This window comes from Capsicum annuum, chromosome 7, assembly GCF_002878395.1.
Source record: "Capsicum annuum cultivar UCD-10X-F1 chromosome 7, UCD10Xv1.1, whole genome shotgun sequence".
In the NCBI taxonomy this organism is placed as follows: Eukaryota; Viridiplantae; Streptophyta; class Magnoliopsida; order Solanales; family Solanaceae; genus Capsicum; species Capsicum annuum.
Genome location: NC_061117.1, coordinates 154,858,144 through 154,865,459, shown reverse-complemented (window position 1 = coordinate 154,865,459; position 7,316 = coordinate 154,858,144).

Sequence of the window (7,316 nt, the reverse complement as noted above, 5' to 3'; positions counted from 1 at the left end):
TCTAAGGTACTCATACTTTCCTTCAACCTGTCAATACAAAACAAAAAGCAAAACCAAAGGTGATACTAAGGAGAAACTACAAAAATAAAAATAACTACCTTAACTTGGGTTGCTTCCCAAGCAACGCTTGGTTAATTATGGCTATACAACTTACATATCAACTTTTTTCCAATGTCTCTCATCCTCTTTCTCCTAATTGAATACCATTTTCTCCTTCTTTTTTGACATCTCAAGTGCTTACAATTGAGGTTTATAGATTTTCTTACACGTACCTTTTCAGGACTCTATTCAAGTATGGTAGGTTCAAGCTTATTTATCAACTCAGGTAGCTCCAAGAGAGAGTCTGATGAGTGGTGACTTTACCACTCATTTACATGCAACATTTATGCACATTTCCAAGTATAAACAACTTCCCCAATTATTGGAAGAATCTCAAAAGGTCCGATATATCTACGTCTAAGCTTACCCCTCTTCCTAAACCTCATCATGCTATTCATAGGAAATACAAGAAGAAAGACTCTATCACCAATCCCAAACTTCAAGACATAAAGTCTGCAACCTGTATAACTCTTTTGCTTACTCTGGGTTACCCAGAGCCTATCCTGAATCACTTGAACTCTATTAAAGACTCGCAAAGAAAGTTAGTACCGGGGCATCTAACCTCTGAAGTATCAAACCAACCAATAGGAGATCGACAAAACTTACCATACAACACTTCAAAAGGGTCCATCTCGATAATCAAATAGTAGTTATTATTGTAAGCAAACTCCACCAAGGCCAACTAATGCTCCCACTGACCCCCAAAGTCCATAATACATGTGCGGAGCATATCCTCCAAAACCTAAATAGTCCACTCCAATTGACCACCATCCTAGGGGTGAAAATCTATGTTAAGATAAACCCGAGTACTCAACTTCTCCTGAAATATACTCCTAAAGCTAGAACTGAACACTAAGGTCTTTGTGTAAAATAATAAACATGGGTAACCGATGAAGGTGAACTATCTCACAAATATAGATATGGGTCAACCTCTTAGCACTGAAGAAAATTTGAATAGGTATGAAATAGGATGATTTGGTCAACCGATCTACGATGATGCAAATATAATAAGAATCACGAGAAGTACAAGGCAACCCAGTCAAGAAGTTCATAGTGACCCACTCATATCATCAAACTGGTATCTACTCCATCAAGAAAGATCTATCATAAACAAAGGCTAAAACACGCTCGTTATCAAATTATCAAGCATAACCATTTGGTTAGATAAAGACTGAACCTTGAATGCCAGCTACTACTTTTGGGTCATAAGAGGAGCTAAAATCTCTATACTAGTCGACTCCAACTCAAGGCATCCATAACAATATTAGCCTTGCCCAGATGGTACAAAATAGTGATGTCATAATCTTTATAAAACTCAACCCAACACCGCTGGCTCATATTAAGATCTTGACATCTGAATAAATATTGAAGGCTATGATGGTTTAAGAAATCTCACAAGGCACTCCATAAGAGTAATGGTGATACCACTTCAACCCAAACACTATGGGTACCAATTCCAAATCATGGGTAGGGTAATGCCTCTCTTGAGGCTTTAACTGATGAGAGACATAAGCAATCACCTTACCCTCCTACATCAACACCACACTCAAAACTAAACCTGAACCATTACTAAAATAGTATAACCTATTTTCTTCTTGGGCTAAGTCAAGATAGGAGCAAAAATCAATGACTCCTTAAACTTTTGAAAGCTCTTCTCATACATATTCAACTGCTGAAAAGCCATCTTTTCTAAGTCAACTTGGTCAGAAGAGATATAATACATGAGAAACCCTATAAAAATACCAATAATAACCTACCAAACTAATGAAGATCTCAATCTTGATAGGAGAAGTAGGTCTACCTCTATCATGAATTGACACAATCTTAGCCGGATCGATCATAATACCATCCTTAGTCACCACATGACCCTAGAAAGAGATAAAATCCAACCAAAATCACACTTAGATAACTTAGCATACAACTTCTCATCATGCAACCTTTAACGCATGTTTCTTAAATGCTTTAGATAGTTAACCTTACTCTTGGAATAAACCAAGATGCCATCTACAAATACAATCACAAAAGTGTTGAGATACAATCAAAATTCACTGTCCATTAACTCGTTAAACACTATAAGGGCATTGTGAATTCGAAAGAAATAATCATGAACTCATAATAACAGTATTGAGTATGAAAAAATATCTTTGGGACATCCAAACCTCTAATCTTCAATTGATTGTACCCAAACCTTAAATTAATCTAGGAAAACACTTTAACGCCCCGAATCTGGTACTCGAATTGCTACACAGTGCTCATAACCCTGAAGGACCATAAGCTAACCCATGACTGATATCTGTAACTGAACACTAAATAGTATACTAAAAATATGCAAAATATACGTTGTAAGGTTGTAAGTTTCAAACTGTAACACAACTGATAAAATAATATATGGATGAGGTATAGAAATACCCAAAACTAAAATAATCTGTCTGAACATACTATAGTCTGAAAGCCTCTAAACTATCTGAATAAAGAGTTCATGGGAAATGTCCCCAACTAACTCCAACTATTAAAATAAACAAAGTAATGAAATAATAAAGTAATTATCATGTCCTTAAAGGAAGAGGACTCACTGCTAATTCAGACTGCTGGAACTGGAATGCTACTGATGCTTTGGGGCTCGTACTTCTAAACCTATGGTATAAAACACCATAGCGCAAATACGTCAGTACGTTGGATGTACTGGTATGCAAGTGAGGTAGGCTGAATGCAAAGGGTTCATATACATGAACAATACTAACTAACTGTATAACATGAATGTGAGAATAAATGCATGAATATGTAACTATAACTGAGGTCGTGATAGGACTGAATACTGAGTTCTAACTACTAAGTCTACTAACAATATGGATTTACTGATATCTGAGTTTACTAGTAACTGATAACTGAAAGACTGTTTCTAAAAATATTGATTATAAATAACTAATCTAAGTATTATACGAAGCTAGATAACTGTATCTGACAGTCCTGAAATTTGTATAACTATCAGAGATATTTACTAAAGTGGGTGACTATATCTGACAGTCCTAAATTCTGATAGAACTAGTTGAGTTCCGTAATGAGTTGAGTGACTGTGTCTGACAGCCCTGATTTCCTTAGAACTAGACTAAGTTCTATTCTAAAGACTGAATCTAAAACTAAAACTGTGGGAGGTAATCATCTAACCGACATGTCCTAAATCTGAACTGGTGGGGTCCAACCTATAACCCCAGCTGGAAGGGTGTCAGTACCGTGCGATGAGTAAAGACAAGTTATGAGTTAACCTTCTCGACAGAGAGCTCTTTCGTTAACCCCTCCTGTAAGGAAAACTCAAATAAGATGTATAGTCCCTAGACTCGTAAGGGTACATCTCAACCTACGCTGGCTAAATAGTTCTAGAATACAGATATTGCAATGAATGATCACACCATCTACTGGCTGACAGTGTGAGTCCTTATCCCTGGGTTCACTCGATGCTGTATCCTACTCCCAACTGAATAGACACAGAACTGATTTCCTAGTTCATACTAGGCTGGACTGATATGTTATTGATTTTACTGATTAACTAGATTAAATTGAGTTCACTGGATTTCCGTTGACTGATGGAATACTACTGAATTCTATTAACTGATCGAATACTATTAAGTTCTGCTAGCTGACTGAGTTACTAAGGTCTGAACTGAATACTACTCAGATATGATGACTGACTGAGATCACTGAGATTACTGAGATTACTGAATGGGACTAGACTGATACTGAGTTTACTGAGTTTTCCTGAGTCACCTAACTTACTGAATTCTACTGATCATGGCTTAACTGAGAGTATCATGAAAACATGACACTGGCTCTAGGCTCACAACTAAATTATCGGGTATTTCATACCCCAGGACTCAATAGTATAAAAGTAAATCATGGAACAAGCTTGAAAGCACAACAATGGCTACATTTATCCATAATTCATTGACTAAGACATTTCATCAAACACTTTACATGCACTAACTTGAACATGAATGGGGATTTCATAATAACATGCTATAAAGGCACTATTTTCTTCACATAGGCATTTTATCATGTATATGGGGAGCATACTTTGGTTATGCATTAATCAATAAATCAAATTATCATGGCTACATAATTCAACTTGTAAATTGAAGGTTTTCTCATGAATATTATTCAAATCATCACACACTAAGATCAATTCTTGAAATTAATAGTCTATAACATGGATCAAAACCCAACAACAACATGAACATGAATTTCAATTCAAATAAATCATGAACATTCTTAAATATACAATCTTTGAATTGAAAAGGGATCCTTGAGATTTGCTTTTGAAACATAAGGCTAGGGCTAGGGATTCTTGACATACCTGAAAAATTCCAATTTTACATGCTGGCGCGACACGGTGAAATCACGCTAACTTACTAGAAACTGGACAATTAGAAAACTGGTTGGTGGCGTGACGCGGTGGAAATTGCGTTGCCACTTTGGTTGCGAATTGGAATGGCACCGCGACGCGGTGGAATTGCATTGGTGCACTGAAAATTGACAATTCTGAAATCAAGCCTTGGTGCGACGCGCCAATATCGCAGAGGCTCACTAGTTTTTGACGAATGACATTTTGGCTGGCTCTGCAATGCACTAAAGTACCAAGTGGTACACTGTCTTACCAAAATGGCTCTAATTCTTCATCGGGTGTCGTATTTGGGCGAATTTAGTATCGATGGAAAGATTATTCAATTTTCCACACAACAAAAATTCAAAATCTTGAATATTCCACATGTATAAAACTACATTCATTTTTTAAAGCAAGTCTTTAATATTTTTGGAATGAATTTAAGTTAGGTAGAAGTATGGGGTATTACAAATACTGAACTCTAAAGCTGGTCAAATTAATCATCAATGTGAGAAAGAGGATACTTATTCTTAACCGTCACTTTGTTCACTTGCCTATCATCAATACGTATATGTATAGAACCATCATTCTTCTTCATAAATAAGACAGGCTCACCCCAAAGAGATACAGTAGGTCTAATAAATCCCTTACTTAACAAATCTTACAACTTCTTGTTCAACTCTTTTAAATCAACTAGGGACATCCTGTAAGGACGAATAGAAATAGGCTTGGTGCTCAGCTCTACATTGATAGCAAAATTGATGTCACAATTCATAGGCATAACAAGCAAATCGATAGAAAACACATCCATGAACTCATGAACAACTCATATAGGATCCATAGGAGGTGGTGAGGCAACACTAGTGTCATGAGTATGAGCTAAATAAGATAGACACCTTCTTTCTGTCATGTGAATACAAAGAAAAGATATAACGCCCTTCATATAAAAATTAAACATACCCTTCCAAGCTAACCTCGATACACACAATGCAGCTAAGGTCAAATTCTTTGCAAAACAATCTAAAATAGCATGATAAGGATCTACCCAATCTATACAAAGGATAACGTCAAAATCAACCATATCTAAGACAATCAAGTCTACCCAAGTTTTATGACCCACAAAGGTAACCACACAAGATTGGTACACCTGATCCATGACTAAAAAATCTCGTACGGGGTAGAAACATTAAAAATCATAGTAAGAGGATCACACACAACATTAAAACTATATGCAAAATATGTAGACACATAGGAGAAAGTTGACCAGTATCAAATAATGTGAAAGCAAATCTAAAGCAAATATACCTATCATAAAAACATTAAAGGCATTTGCTTTAGGTATAGAAGGTATAAAATAAAACCAACCATGTTTTCTTCTGTATTGAGTAACTCATTGACCACCAATACGAGCACCTCTAACTAGACCATTCCTACCACTTTGTGAACCACTTTTCACTGCTAATATAGGAGTAGGTATTAAAACACACCAATGATGATCCTTGGCCATATGGACAAACTCATCAAACATAAAACACCCTCTACGGCCTGACTTAATTTAAGGCAATGAGACTAAACTAGAATAGCCACCCTAACTAGATTTCTCACTATCCAAAGTCGTTGAACCTGAAGACCTACCACCTGATCCCTATAAGAGCATCCTGAATTGGCCTACCATGATAGCTATCGGAACCTCTACCATAAAAGTATCTACTTGGAGAGACGTGTATACTAATTTCATTATGACAATGCACCTTCTTAGTTCCTTCTTAAATAGCTTAGATAATCTACTCGATCTTCTTGGCATGCTTAATAATACTCTAAAAGGAAGCCAATGAAACTACCATCTGAGTTGTAGCTAGCTGATAAGTACCATCCAATCCTTTCACAAATTTTTGAATTTGCTTAAACTAGATAGAGATGCTAGCGATTGAATACATAGATAAAGTATGAAAATGAGTGTCATACTCAATAATTATCATGGAACCCTGCTCTAAATGATCAAACTCATCAAGCACTTAGTCCCTCAAACTATATGGGATAAACATCTTCAAGAAAACCTTAAAAAATTGAGTCTAAGTCATAGCAGGGAATCTAAACTTCTATAATTTTCATATGCCCTCCTCCAATCCTAGACATATTTATCAACTGATAGGTTTTATAAGTAACTCCATGAGACTTGAGGGATCTAACATTATGTAACTTTTCCTGGCAATCAACCAAAAACTCATAGGTATCCTCTCCAATAGCACCACTAAACTTGGAAGCACCCAGGCGAATAAAACTCTTAAACATCTTTAGATCATCATAAGACATAATTGTATTCGAAGCAACTAGAGAAATAGCAAATTAAGAAGGATGAAAATCCACATGAAGGGGTATCATAGATAAAGGTTGTACCCATAAACTGGAATACCATGATTAGATATTGACATAGAAGGTGGAAAACCACTCGAAGTTTGATGAGTATTATAAGAATATGTCAGTGAAGATGGCAAAACCACACACAGGGTTAGAGAAACATCATAAGAAAATATCAACACTGTTGATGGTACCATACTTAGAAATGGAGAAACACCAGGAAAACTCAAGGGAACGTCGTCCAAATGAGCTAATAATCAAATCAATAAAGCCTCTAGAACAGGATTAGCAACTTAATCCTGTGGGTCTTGAGCTAGCCCTACATGTTCAATCTCAAGCTCAAGGGCAATCCCTCTGGCACTACCTCTGATAGAGGCAGCTCTTTTTACCCATTTTCTACCTCTGAGTTGTCCACAACCCCTGCCTCACCCTTTAGTCTGTGTTCCATCCTCAAGTGCTGGCTCTGTATCCCTAATTTCTCAAG